This window comes from Oryctolagus cuniculus, chromosome 6 (assembly GCF_051225735.1).
Source record: "Oryctolagus cuniculus isolate XC-2025 breed Fujian yellow rabbit chromosome 6, ASM5122573v1, whole genome shotgun sequence".
Taxonomy (NCBI): Eukaryota; Metazoa; Chordata; class Mammalia; order Lagomorpha; family Leporidae; genus Oryctolagus; species Oryctolagus cuniculus.
In genome coordinates this window covers 126,861,283-126,875,808 of record NC_142872.1, presented here as the reverse complement: position 1 = coordinate 126,875,808, position 14,526 = coordinate 126,861,283, and the positions used below count along the sequence as shown (strand labels likewise).

The following is a 14,526-nucleotide window of genomic DNA, read 5'->3' as shown; positions in this document are numbered from 1 at the left end:
AAATTCACATTTATTAAATAATAAAAAATGGAAAAAGAGATGCAGGGTGTTGGAGGGATGTCAGGCCGGGGGGAGGTCTCAGGAGATGAGGGCTGTCCTGGCAGGCTCGCAGACGCTCAGCACGCAGGCACTTGCCTGGATAGATTCCCATTGCAGTCGGGGGGGGGGGGGGGGGGATGGGCCCCAGTGGTAACTGGGGACAGTCGCCACAGAACTGCCTGAGGGACTGCCATCCTCTGCCGGGGTCAGAGGGGGCCCAAGGCCAAGTTTTCTCCCATCCCTGTCAGGCAAGATCCAACTTCAGCGCAGCCCTGGAGGGACCAGAGCGGCCGGGGAGTGAGGAAGGAGCGGCCGGCGGAGGTTCCTGGCACGAGGCTGTCCTGTCCTCTGTGCTCCTCAAAGGGGAGGGGAGGAGCCACAGCGATTGGGGGCCTGGACCGTCACCATTATCACTGCGTGGGACTGGAGGCTTCTTCCCAGTTTTGGTTTATTTTGTTTTTATAATCATACAATAGATATAATGTGTCATAAAATGGAAACCATAGTATTACAATAATATATAATAATTACAATGTGCTGTATCTCTTTTTATTTTATTTGAAAGGCTGAGTCAGAGAGAAATCTTTCATCCACTGGTTCGCTCCCCAAATGGCTGCAAGTGACCAGGGCTGGGCCATGCCGATGCCAGGAGCCAGGAGCTTCTTCCAGATCTCCCATGTGGGTGCTGGGGCCCAGGGACTTGGGCCAGGCGCATTAGCAGGGAGTTGGATCGGAAGTGGAGCAGCCAGGACTTGAACTGGCGCCCACATGGGATGCTGGCACTGCAGGTGGAAGCCTTACCCGCAACGCTGCAACACTGGTCCCTCAGCTCCCAGTTAAAAAAAAAAAAAAAAAAGAAGACAAAAGTGAGTCTGCAAACAACAAAGCCAGAACTTGTACTGAAAGCCACTGGAGAGAAACAGGTCAAATATGTTGCACTGGACCACAAAGATGATACAGGAACCAGAAACCAAACTGCAAATGCTTACACGGAAAACATGTTGCTTGGTAACTGGCAATCTCATAGGTGGTCGAGCAGTATGGCAGAGAATCCAAATCAGACCCAACGCCCAGCTCAAACCAAGAAAACATTCCCGTTCCCTACTTGACTTATGTTCATTTTTTCTTTTCTTTCAAGGGGCTTCAAAGCCAAACACTAACCGTGAAGAATTTTACTTCTTTCCCAGGAAATAAATGCTTTGTTCCTCATGACGCAAAACACCAGCTTTCTTTTTTCCTGAGAATAAAGTCTTTTTATTCTCAAGGGAAAAAAAAACCACTAGCTTGATTGTGTCATGTAGCATGGATCCGAGAGAGGCCCCACATTGAGAGCAAGATGAGAGCCCATCGGAGAGTGTGTGGACAAACAGAATTGAAAAGGACGCATATTGCGATGCCAGCATTTGGAAAGCCACAATTTTTTCCTAACACGCATTTTTGAAGACCTGGTGTGTGTTCAACATGGTATGATTTTAGATGATTTGCAGGTTAACGCATTTTTTTGTTGATTGCATATTCCTTACAGTAGGAATAAAAATGGACTATTCTGCCTTTATTATGTAACAAAAAAATTACTTACAAAAAAGTTGCAAGAAGAGCACAAAGAATTTCCATATATCTGCTCACCCAGATTTCCCAAATGTGCACATTTTACCATTTGTTTATTTTTCTCCCTACCTTGTTCTCTGATGGAGAGTGAGTTGCAGGTGTGACACCTCTTTGCTTCGGTAGGCTTCAGTGTTTTTCTTTTCTTCCTTTCCTCCTTCCTTTCTCTCTTTTTTTCAGGAGTTATTTATTGGTTCGGAAGGCAGAGAGAGAGAGAGATCTTCCATCCATTGGTTGACTCCCCAGATGGCTGCAATGGCTGGTGCCAGGCCAGGCCAAGGCCGGGAGCCCAGAACTCCATCCTGGTTTCCCGTGAGGGTGTCAGGGGCCCACGTTCTTGGGCCATCTCCCTCTGCTTTCCCAGGCGTCTTAGCAAGGAGCTGGGTTGGAAGCCAAGCAGCTGGGATTCCTGGGACTCCACTGGCACTCCACTGTGGGATGGTGGTGTCACAAGTGGCGGCTTAGCTCACTGTGCCACAACACTCAGCATTTGTGTCTTAAAAGCAGTTGCATATAGAACCATGTAACTACCAACAGAAGATGTACACCAAGGCAACACTGTTGTCTACAGCTCTTATTCAGATCTGCTGGTTGTACACTAATGTGGTACAAAAGGAAAAAACTGTTGACGCAGAAGGCGGGGGTGGGGGGTGTTTTTCTGCGTCCCAGTCTGCTCCAGCATCTTGGGTTGCATTTAGCTGTCCCTTTCATCTCCTTTAATCTGGAACAATTTTTTTTTTTGGCGAGTATGAGCCGGTTAATTTGTAAGATGCCACTTTTTTTTTTTTATGTCCCTGCTGTTTTGTAATTTCCAGACTCACTGGAGTGATACTGGGGCCTTATGCATCATATCTTTTTGTTCCTTTATCCATGCTGTTAAAGGAAAATAACTTCTCAAACTAAGAAATGAGAAGCCATGTCATATTAACTCTTATTTTTAAGTGCATATATTTGAAAGACAGGGAGAGAGGGAGAGGCAGAGAGAGAGAGAGAGCAGGCTTCCATCCCCTGGTTCAGTCCCCAAATGCCCTCAACAGGCAGGGTGAAGTCAGGAGCTCTGAACTTGACTCAGGTCTCCTACATGGGTGGCAGGGACCCAAGTACTTGGGCCGAAATCTGCTGATTTCCAGGGTGTCTGTTAGCAGGAAGCTGGATTGTAAGCAGAGGTGAGATTTGAACCCAAGCATCTGATATGGGATGTACATGTTCCAAGCAGCAGCCTAAGCTACTGAATTAAATCACCTGACCCTAAATTTTCATTGTTTTAAAATTATAGAAGCAAAACTTGGGGTCGGTGCTGTGGCGCAGTGGGTTAATGCCCTGGCCTAAGGCACTGGCATTCCTTATGGGCGCTGGTTCGAGACCCGGCTGCTCCGCTTCCCATCCAGCTCTCTGCTGTGGCCTGGGAAAGCAGTAGAAGATGGCCCACATGCTTGGGTCCCTACACCAGCGTGGGATACCTGGAAGAAGCTCCTGGCTCCTGGCTTTGGATCTGCCCAGCTCCGGCCATTGCAGCCATTTGGGGAGTGAACCATCGGATGGAAGACCTCTCTTTCTCTTTCTCTCTCTCTCTCTCTCTCTCTCTCTCTCTCTACCTCTCCTCTCTCTGTGTAGCTCTGACTTGCAAATAAATAAATAAATCTTAAAAAAAAGAAGAAGCAAAACTGGCAAACCAGGGCCAGTGTTGTGGCACAACCAGATAAACTGCTGCCTGTGACACGGGCATCCCATTTGGGAGTGCCTGCTGCAGTCCCAGCTGCTCCACTTCTGGTCCAGTCCTTGCTAATATTCCTGGAAAAGCACCAGAAGATGGCCCAAGTACTTGGTCCCCTGCAACCCTTGTGGGAGACCGAGTTACAGTTCCTGGCTCCTGGCTTCTGGCTTCTGGCCCCGGCTGTTGCAGCCCTTTGGGAATTGAGCCAGAAAATAGAAGATAACTCTCCTTTCTTCTTAGCCTTTCAAGTAGATGAAATTAAATCATTTAAAAATTAATTTTGGGGCTGGTGCTGTGGCGTGGTAGGTTAGGTCTCCGCTTCCAGTGCCGGTGTCCCATTTGAGTGCTGGTTCGAGTCCAGGCTGCTCCATTTACCATCCAGCTTGCTGCTGGTGGCATGGGAAAGCACTGGAAGATGGCTCAAGTGCTTGGCTTCCTGTACCCGCGTGGGAGACCCAGAGGGCGCTCCTGGCTCCTGGCTTCGGATGGGCCCAGCTCTGGCCATTGTGGCCTTTTGGCATGTAAACCAGTGGATGGAGGATCTTTCTCTTTCTCTTTCTCTCTTTGTAACTCTGCCTTTCAGACAAATTAATCTTTAAAAACATTAATTTTACCTATTTCTTTTCGGTTTTGTAGAAAATGTAAAATATATGTGTGGCTTCGATTATATTTCTGTCCTACAGTGCTGCTTCCAGAGAAATCAAACAATCGGTAAACACATCACTCCTGGGCACAGGGACTCTGTTTGTTTAGGAGCACAGTTGCAGGTACCCAAACCCAACCGCGGTGGCTCAGCCAAATAGCAACAAATGTTCCTCCAAATGCAAGAGTCTGCAGGGCTTCAGTGGCGGCGCCTTCCGTCTCCAGCGACCCAGCCTCCTGTCTGTCATTCTCACAGCTCCAAGGTGCTTGTCCCGCCTCTACCTGTCCAAGTTTCTGGACTGCCCCCTCTCCCCGCACTGGTTCTCATAGCGTCGGTTTGGATGGTGTCCAGGAGACAGCGGGATAACCTGCTGATCCTGAGAACAGGTGCAGACTGTGGCATGAGGCAGCAGAGGTTGGTGGTGCAGGGCGGGGACCCCAGAGCAGCCTGTCTGGGGGTGGACCCCGACTCCACCGCTTACTGCCCCAATCTTGGAAAAGCTGCCTAAGCACCCTGGACTTCAGTTTCCTGATTTTCAACATGCGGCTTGCTGTGGTCTGGGTAGGGTTTGAACATTCTCCCGTGCCCACCCCACCAAGGGTTCCTGTGTTGACACTCCACCCTCATTGCGCCATATTAGGAGGGTGGAGACTTGACCCCACTACGGCATTGAAGGGGATCAGACAAGGTCCTGATGTGGAAGCCCCATGCTGAATCCTGGTGGCTTCGTAAAGGGAAGGAGAGAGACCAGACGTTCTCTCATGATGCTCCTCGGCTCCCCCAGGAGGGGCCTGATGCTGCCCCGGGTCTCTACCAGCGAGAAGGCCACCAGCAGAAGCAGCCCCCCGACTTTGTACCTCCGGAACCACGGGCTGAAATAAACTCACCCACTCTGTAGCACTGGGTTCTTGGTAACATAAAATGGTTAATAGATACTAATAGCATCTACTTCAAAGGAGCATGGGAAGGGCATGGATATAAACATTAATAAATGAGAAAATAAAGTATCAAGTGAGTTCAGGGAGTAAAGGTCACACTTAAAACAAAAGGTGGCATGGGGCCAGGGCTGCGGTGCAGTGGGTTAATCCTCTGCCAGTGGTGCCAACATCCCAAATGGGCACTGGTTCTAGATCTCGGCTGCTCCACTTCTGATCCAGCTCTCTGCTATGGCCTGGGAAAGCTGTAGAAGATGGCCCAAGTGCTTGGGCCCCTGCACCCACGTGGGAGACCAGGAAGAGGCTCCTGGCTCCTGGCTTCGGATTGGCGTAGCTCCAGCTGTTGTGGCCAACTGAGGAGTGAACCAGCGGATGGAAGACCTTTCTCTCTGTCTCTCCCTCTCACTGTCTGTAACTCTAGCTGTCAGATAAATAAATAAAATCTTAAAAAAAAAAAAAAAGTGGCGTGGGCATCAGGGTGCAGTGGGTTGAATCACCACTTGGGAAACTCACACTCCGTATCATACCTGGGATTGAGTCTTGCCTCTGCTTCCAATCTTTCTTCCTGCTGATGCACCTGGAAGGTAACAGACGATGGCTTAAGTGCTAGGGCCCCTGCCACTCAGACAGGAGACCTGGGTGGGTCCTGCCTTCAGCTGTCTCAGCCCTGGCTACTGTGGGCATTTGGAGAGTGAATTTAGCTGATGGAAAATCTCTCTCCCTCTCACCACCCCTGAATATTCTGTCTTTTAAATATTTTCTTAAATGTTAAAAAAAAAAAAGGCAAAATCGAGACAAAAATTGGTTTGATTCAACAAGGAAAAACCCAGCAGGCCACTTTTAGATGCAAATGGTCTATCACTTAGGTGGACAGCACTGAGAGGAATATGTCAGGACAAGCTCTTGAACATCCTTGGCCCTGCCCCATCCAAAAAAAAAAAAAAAAAAAAAGAAAAGAAAGGTGACATCTAAACAATGGCAGCAAGACTCAGACAAGCTATGGCTCAAGCCCTTGCCCGCGAGGACATGTGCAGGGCACAGCAGGATGCCATGGTGCAGCCAGTCCCTGCACAGTCATGGAGTCTTGGGCGAGAAGGGATTTGGCGGAATAGGAATGAATCGTATCCCAAACCCGACAGCCTTGTGGGTGGAATTACAATGTACCCTACGGGCAGGCTGTGCCCCTGCTTCTCCTGGAGGTTTGTATCTCACTGTGAACCACAGGAGTGGGCGCCATCTGGGCTGCAAGCAACTGGGAGGTCGTAATGACTTCAAGATGGGAGATGCGTCTGGTCAGGCTTCGGGTGCAGTTCTGAGAGCTAGAAACACAGTGGCGGGACCACACGGTGGTGGTGGTGGTGGTGTTTTTTAGATTTATTTATTTATTTATTTGAAAGTTAGAGTTACACAGAAAGAGGAGAGGCAGAGAGAGAGAGAGAGAGTTTTTTTTTTTTTTTTTTTTTTTTTTTTTTTTTTTTGACAGAGTGGACAGTGAGAGAGAGAGAGAGAGAAAGGTCTTCCTTTGCCGTTGGTTCACCCTCCAATGGCCGCCGCGGCCGGCGTGCTGCGGCCGGCGCACCACGCTGATCCGATGGCAGGAGCCAGGAGCCAGGTGCTTTTCCTGGTCTCCCATGGGGTGCAGGGCCCAAGCACCTGAGCCATCCTTCACTGCACTCCCTGGCCACAGCAGAGAGCTGGCCTGGAAGAGGGGCAACCGGGACAGAATCCAGCGCCCCAACCAGGACTAGAACCCGGTGTGCCAGCGCCACAAGGCGGAGGATTAGCCTAGTGAGCTGTGGCGCCGGCCGAGAGAGGTCTTTCATTCCCTGGTTCACTCCCCAGTTGGCTCCACAGCTGGAGCTGTTTCTATCCAAAGCCAGGAACCTGGAGTTTCTTCCAGTCTCCCATGTGGGTGCAGGGGCCCAAGGACTTGGACCAACTTCTACTGCTTTCCCAGGCCATAGCAGAGACTGGATCGGAAGTGGAGCAGCCAGGACTTGAACCAGCGCCCATATGGGATGCTGGCACTGCAGGCGGCGGCTTTACCCACTATGGCACAGCGCTGCTGGCCCCAGGACCACGAAGTTTAAAAGCACTTGGAGTGGTGGAAGAGACAGCATTATTGGGCCTTGCTGAGAACTGTCCTTTTGGTTACGCCACCTTGAAGGACCACTAGCAGTAGCTGTTCATTGCCAAGTTCTCACCCTGGCAACCCAGAAGGCCTGCTTCCAGGAAGGGATCATGCAGGCAAAGTGGTTTGGCACAGCTGTATCGAAATAGCGCATGGCTGGAAATCACCGACACCTCGTCCAAGATATCGAATAGGGCCGCTACAAAAGAAAGAGGGAGGTTTTTATGTTCTCTATGCAAAGACCTACAGAATATATTAAGTGAAAGAAGCCAGGGAAGGAAGAATGAGCATTCTAATTGTTTACCTACCTGGAAGTAAAACAGCCCCAGCAGAATGTGTAAGAAGCATATTTTGGGCATCTCTTAGGAGAACTGGGTGCTTGAGGGTGGGAGGGAGGTGGGAGGAATATTCTTTTGAAAAATTGAATTTTTTAACAAGTTTTTTTTTATTTCATTTTATTTGAAAGGCAAAGAGACAGACAAAAAGAGGCTTTTCATCTGCTGGTTCACTGTCCCAAATACCCAGCCTGAGCTGCATCAGAAGCAAAACCCAGGATCCAGGAACACCGCCGGGGTCTCCCGTGTGCTTGACTCCTCAGTGCTCCTCCAGGGTGCCCGTTAGCAGGAAGCTGGCGTTGAGAGGGGAGCCAGGGCTTGAACCCAGGCACTCGGAGTTGAGATGCAGGCAGCCCAAGCGGGGACTGCACTGCTGTGCCAAATGCCTGCCCTGAGACAATGTGAAATTTTTGACGGATGCCTGCAAGTTCTCAATACAAATGGAGGGAACAGTGTTGAAGTTTCTCGTGTGTTAGTAGGCGTTCATCACAGGCCGCTCGGGAGGAGACTGGGCCTTGGCCTCTGTGGGGAGCAATTCGGACTATACTGTTACTGGAATTAAGATTTATTCTATGCATCTGCTCTCCCACAATATGGCGCTGGGAGAGAAGTAAACAGCTTCTACCCAGCTGCCTCTCACCAACTTGACAAGCTGCAGGAGCTGCTCCTGATTGGAGGAGAGCGGCGTGCTCGGCGTGTGGGCAGCCGAGTTGGGATTGGTGGAGAGGACTATAAAGGAGGAGAGAGACGGCATGCACCAGGAACATCTATGGGGAACATCTAAGGGAACCCGTGCAGCCCCCGAGAAAGCTGGCCGGCGGTGTGCCGCTCCCCTGCGGAAGTGGGGAATGCGGCCAGGGGGAACTGCCCTTCCACGGAGGTGGAAGGGATAGTAGCCAACCCGGGAAGAACCAGCAGCAAACCCGGGGAGGGCCGAGCAGACAAAAGAACAGCGCAGGGTCCTGTGTCGTTCCTCCACGAAGAGGGGGAGCGACATAATGGTGCCGTGACTCGGATATGAAGCCTAGGCAGGGTTTAGTGTCGTTCCCCCACGAAGAGGGGGAGCAACAGGCCTCGCCTCCCACTGGCTGCTTGTGCCTTTGCACAGGTGACGACTTTCTTGCCTCTGAGCCCAGTTTCCTCATCCGTTAAGAGAATTCCACTAATGGGCTTTGCAGTTGGATGTCCTCAGGGACGGGATGGAGACTTGGCAGGAGCTTGGGGCTGGGGCCGGTAATGGCTTTTGCCATGCTTGGCTGAGCCCCGTTTGTTCATCAGGTGTCCAAGATGAAGACGTGATTGAGAAGAGAAAAAAGTCTGGGGCCGGCACTGTGGTGCAGTGGGTTAATGCCCTAGCCTAAAGTGCCGGCATCCCATATGGGCGCCGGTTCGAGACCCAGCTGCTCCACTTCCAATCCAGCTCTCTGCTATGGCCTGGGAAAGCAGTGGAAGATGGCCCAAGTCCTTGGGCCCCTGCACCCATGTGGGAGACCTGGAAGAAGCTCCTGGCTCCTGGCTTCGGATAGGCGTAGCTCCGGCTATTGTGGCCAACTGAGGAGTGAACCATCGGATGGAAGACCTCTCTCTCTCTCTCTCTCTCTCTCTCTCTCTCTCTCTCTGCCTCTCCTCTCTCTGTGTAACTCTGACTTGCAAATAAATAAATAAGAAAGAAGAGAACAAAGTCGTTACTTATTCACACATCCTCTCTTTCGTACCTTGGAATCCGATGTCTTCCACTTCAAAGACACTTGGCGTGGAAGAAAGAAAAAAACCAGTCCACTGTAGATTTCCCACCCGAGTCCAGAGAGCCATTTTCTTGTGTTGGATGTTTTTTCTTACAGGCCCCAGGGCTTCGTACGAAGGAAGGGGAATGGGAGTGTTCGAGGGTGGGCTGCAGAGCCTCTGGAATCAACTCTTCAAGAGGTATTTGGGGGGGGGGGGACTACCAGGATGTGCCCCACGGGCCCAGCAATGAGACACTCTGTAAGTATGAGCGCCCTCCCTCCTCGCCTCCCCCACCCTGCGGTCACACGGCTGCTCCTGACCAGGCAGAGTGACTCAGAAGAGCCATCTGGACACCCAGAGTGTCAGTCACCGGCCCAGCAAGGGGCCAGAGTATTGTCAGCTGAGAAACCCATTCCCACGCTTCCAATGCGCACACATCCAAAGCTCTCCGCCACCTGCTATCGGGCTCACGTGGCCTTCTCCTCTTCCCCCAGCCCCAGGAAGGCTAAGAAAAGGGCAAAGTCACTTCTAAACTCTCCCAGGCAGATCAGATCCCATCTAAAGGCAGGCAGCAGCCGGCAGAGACAAGTGTGCTGTCCACTGCCCAGGCGGCCAGGCTGCGCCCCCCAGCCCCGGCCCAGCCCCGCACGGCCAGCTCTCTGCAGTGTTAGACAGGAGGAAGTGAGGGCACAGAAGGCTCACGTGGAGACGTAGCAGCATCTGGAGTCAGGCCTGACCCGCAGCTGCTGCTGGGGAGCCACTGTCCGGAGCCCCTGCCTGCTCCGGGTACCCGCTGTTATTCCCATCGTGCTCCGGGAGGAAGGCATCTTTGTTCGCTTGGACGTGTCGAGGTGGTCTTTCACACGTCCAGTCCTCAGACCGACCACCCCTCCAACCAGGCAAGTCCTGGTCCTCTCCGCTTCTCCTCCCAAAACAGGCAGGGAAAGGCTGATGGTGGGATATGGAGGTCTAGTTCAGAGAAATAAGTTCTGGTGGTCTACTGCATGGTGAGCTGACCACAGAGAGCGATAACGTACTGAATATTTCAAAAAAGCTACCAGAAAGGATCTGAATGTTTTCACCCAAAGAAATGATAAATATTTGAGGACATATGCTTACCTGGGTTTTTAAAAATACATATATTTTTTCAGGGCTGGCGCTGTGGTGTAGCAGGTAAAGCCATCGCCAGCAGTGCTGGCATCCCATATCGGCACTGGTTCGAGTCCCAGCTGCTCCTCTTCTGATCCCGCTCTCTGCTATGGCCTTGAAAAGCAGTAGAAGATGGCCCAAGTCTTTGGGACCCTGCACCCGCGTGGGAGACCTGGGAGAAGCTCCTGGCTGTGGACAGATACAGCTCTGGCCATTGCAGCCAACTGGGGAGTGAACCAACAGATCAAAGACCTCTCTCTCTCTCTGCCTCCTCTTCTCTCTTTGTGTAACTCTGCTTCTTTCAAATAAATAAATAAATTTTTAAAAAAGAAGAAGAGGAGGAGGAGGAAGAGGAAGAGGAAGAAGAAGAAGAATGAGCTGGGGCCAACATTTGAAAAAATTTTGGCCAGCACCATGGCTCACTTGGCTAATCCTCTGCCTGCAGTGCCGGCACTCCGGGTTCTAGTCCCAGTTGGGGCGTCGGATTCTGTCCAGATTGCTCCTCTTCCAGTGCAGCTCTCTGCTATGGCCCGGGAGTGCAGTGGAGGATGGCCCAAGTGCTTGAGCCCTACACCCGCATGGGAGACCAAGAGGAAGCACCTGGCTCCTGGCTTCGGATCGGCGCAGCGCGCCGGCAGTGGCAGCCATGGTGGAGGGTGAACCAACGGAAGGAAGACCTTTCTCTCTGTCTCTCTCTTCTAACTCTGCCTGTCAAAAAAAAAAAAAAAAAAAAAAGAAAGAAAACATTTTAAAAATTTAAAAAATTTTTCATTTTTATTTGAAAGAGAGAGCGAGAGATCATCTGTCACTTCATTCCCTAAACACCCACAAGAACCGATCGAGCCAGTCTAAAAGCAGGAACCAGGAACTCCATCTGGGTCCCCGTGTGGGTGACAGGGACCACATTGCTTGAGCCATCACCACTGCATTCCAGGATCTGCGCCAGCCAGAAGCCAGAAACAGAAGCAGAGCCAGAACTCCATCCCAGGCAAGTCCAGTAGGGGATATGAGCACCCCAAGTAGCGTCCCAACCAGCTGTCAAGTGCCCGCCCGTATTTGCTATGAGTTGAATATTTCACAATGCGTCCATGCATCCAAAAATCCTCAAATGTACAATTTCTTTTTTAAAAAAAAAGTTATTTATTTTGAAAGTCAGAGTTACACAGAGAGAGGAGAGGCAGAGAGAGAGAGAGAGAGAGAGAGAGAGAGGTCTTCCATTCGATGGTTCACTCCTCAATTGGCTGCAACGGCTGGACCGGTGCTGATCCAAAACCAGGAGCCAGGAGCCAGGAGCCAGGTGCTTCCTCCAGGTCTCCCATGCGGGTGTAGAGACCCAAGGACTTGGGCCATCTTCTGCTTTCCCAGGCCACAGCAGAGAGCTGGATGGGAAGTGGAACAGCTGGGACTAGAACCAACGTTCATATGGGTTGCTGGAGCTTCAGGCAAGGGTGTTAAGCCGCTGCACCACAGTGCACAGAGGGGAGGGGGAGGGAGAGGGGGAGGGGGAGGGGAGGGGGAGGGGAGGAGGAGGGGAGGAAGAGGAGGGAGAGGGGGAGGGGAGGGGGAGGGGAGGAGGAGGAGGGAGAGGGGGAGGGGAGGGGGAGGGGAGGAGGAGGAGGGAGAGGGGGAGGGGAGGGGGAGGGGAGGAGGAGGAGGGAGAGGGGGAGGGGAGGGGGAGGGGAGGAGGAGGAGGGAGAGGGGGAGGGGAGGGGGAGGAGGAGGGAGAGGGGGAGGGGAGGGGGAGGAGGAGGGAGAGAGATCTTCCATCTGCTGGTTCACTCCCCAAATGGTTGTAACAGCCAGGACTTGGCCAGGAGAATGCCAGGAGCTTCCTCTGGGTCTCCCACATGGGTGCAGGGGCCCAAGCACTCAGGTCATCTTCTGCTGTCTTCCCAGGTCCATTAGCAGGGAGCAGGATCAGAAGTGGAGCAGCTGGTACCCAAACTGGTGTCCATATGTGTTGCTGGCACTTCAGGTGGTGTCTTAACCCACTGCGCCACAGCCCTGGCCCCTAGTCAATATGCTTTTAATAAGAGAACAGTTGTCTGCAAAATTTTAAGCAGAATTCTAAAAACGAAAATGTTCATATTTGTGGATCTTTTCCCCCACGTGTAAGATATTTAGAATGGTAGAAGCACACATTATTCATGAAGCAAATATTCTGGGTACAGCCCAATGACTAATAAGATGAAAATCTTTTTAAAATTTATTTTATTTATTTGAAAGGCAGAGTTGGAGAGAGAGAGAGAGAGAGAGAGAGAGAGAGAGAGATTTCTTTCATCCATTGATTCACTCCCCAAATGGCCACAATGGCCGGAGCTGTGCCAAGCTGAAGCCAGGATCCAGGAGCTTCATCCAGGTCTCCCACATGGGTGCTGGGGCCCAAGCACTTGGGCCATCTTCTGCTGCTTTCCCAGGCACATTAGCCGGGAGCTAACATCTATGTAGGGGCATCCGAATGCCATTCCTCCAGTCCACATCTGTGTGAAAAGCCCAGAACTCCGGAACCCTACTCCATTCCAATGCCATTCATTAATTCACGGATCCTTGCAAACATCCAACAAATTCTGACTGAGCACCTCTTGTACCCCAGGCAGTGTGCTGGTCACATATAAATGAGAAGTGGTTGAAGAAGCTCACTGCTCTGCCCAAGGTCTTCTGCTTCCCCTAGACCTGGCTGGGGAGAGTCATGGACCACTTGAGACCCCAGTCTCCTGAGTGTCCGCCCCCACGGGGGCCCCAAACATCTCTGAACATCCAAGAGTGGCCTCCACCTTACCGGGGGCAGGTGCATTTGAATTGCTGGCAGTGTGTCTTGGCCATCACATCATACCTGCTCCCATCAGTAACTTAACTGTCCTAGGAACAGCAGCTCCAGGGGCTCCCTGGGGAGTAGGGAGCTCCATTCATTATTACCTGGGCCCTCCCAGCCTTGCCCCTGAGTGCTGGGGAGCCTTCCTTGTTGCTCCACCCACTTCCTCTCCCAGCCCTTTACCCCTCCCCCCCACTTCTCTTCCCAGTCTTTCTCTGAGGCTGATCCCTGCCATGCGCAGTGTACACATCTGTGTCTCGCTAACACAAGCAGAGATGCAGAAGCCTAGCAGAAGAAAGTACCTGAGAACTCTTAACTCTGCCATGCTGACAACAACTTTGTTTGTATATAGGGACAATTTATACATTTTTTGTTGATTGCCTAATTTTTTATACAAGATCCTGGCAAATTCTTTCTTTTTTATTTATTTTATTTATTTGAAAGAGTTATAGACAGAGGGAGAGACAGAGAGAGAGGTCTTTCATCCACTCCCCAAATGGCCACAACAGCCGGAGCTGAGCAGACCCAAAGCCAGGAGCTAGAAGCTTCTTCCGGGTCTTCTACATGGGTGCAGGAGCCCAAGGACTTTGGCCATTTTCCACTGCTTTCCTAGGCAATAGCAGAGAGCTGGATGGGAAGTGGCACAGTCAGGACTAGAACCAGCACCCATATAGGATGCCAGCACTGCAGGCGGCAGCTTTAACCCACTGTGCCACAGCACTAGCCCCAGCAACTTTTTTTTTTTTTTGCATTTTGTCATTTATTTTCATTTTATTTGAAAGGCACACACACACACACACACACACACAGAGGTGGAAAGAGATCTTCCATCCACTGGCTCACTCCCCAGACACCCACCCTCATCAGCCAGTGCTGGACTGGGTCTAAATCAAGAGCCTAGAACTCAGTTCAGGACTCCCATGTGGCAGGGGCACGAGCCCTTGAGCCCCCATGGGCTGCCTCCTGGGGCGTGCAGAGCAGGAAGCTACATTGGAAGCAGAGCAGCTGGACTGGAACCAGGCACTCCAGTAGGGGACAGGAGCACCCCAAGAGGTGACTTAACTGCTGTTCCAAATGCCCGCTCCCTGGCCAGTTCCTGCATCCTCCAGGGCCGTTGCACATGGCCTGAGCTTCGGGCTGTTTGGGGGTCCCAGGGCCACTGTTCTTCTTACATGGCAGCTGGCATCCAAAAGCCCAGCCGCTGAAGGGCCATGACAGGAAGTGGCACAGGAGCACTTGCACCATATGCTGTGGGTGAAAGCAGGCGCGGCGTCCTCCCAGATCAAAGGGGGGAACAAGGCAGCTCCTCACTTGATGGGAGGTGGGGGTCTCATTGCGGAAGGGCCTCCGGGAGGGGAGACCAGACTGTGCTCAGTGAACATCTGTTAATGACAGTAATCGTGTTGAAATGTATGATGAAGATTTCATTTTTCTCAAA

General features: G+C 51.6%; 1 long non-coding RNA gene across 1 annotated transcript; it reads right to left on the bottom strand.

The window, feature by feature from the left end:
- Positions 1-160: 160 nt before the first annotated feature.
- Positions 161-5,338, bottom strand: LOC149126289 (uncharacterized). The gene is made up of 2 exons (XR_016236542.1): positions 1,717-5,338; positions 161-868 (listed from the first exon to the last, which is right to left on the bottom strand). It is a non-coding gene; the product is annotated as an uncharacterized LOC149126289 (long non-coding RNA).
- Positions 5,339-14,526: the final 9,188 nt, after the last annotated feature.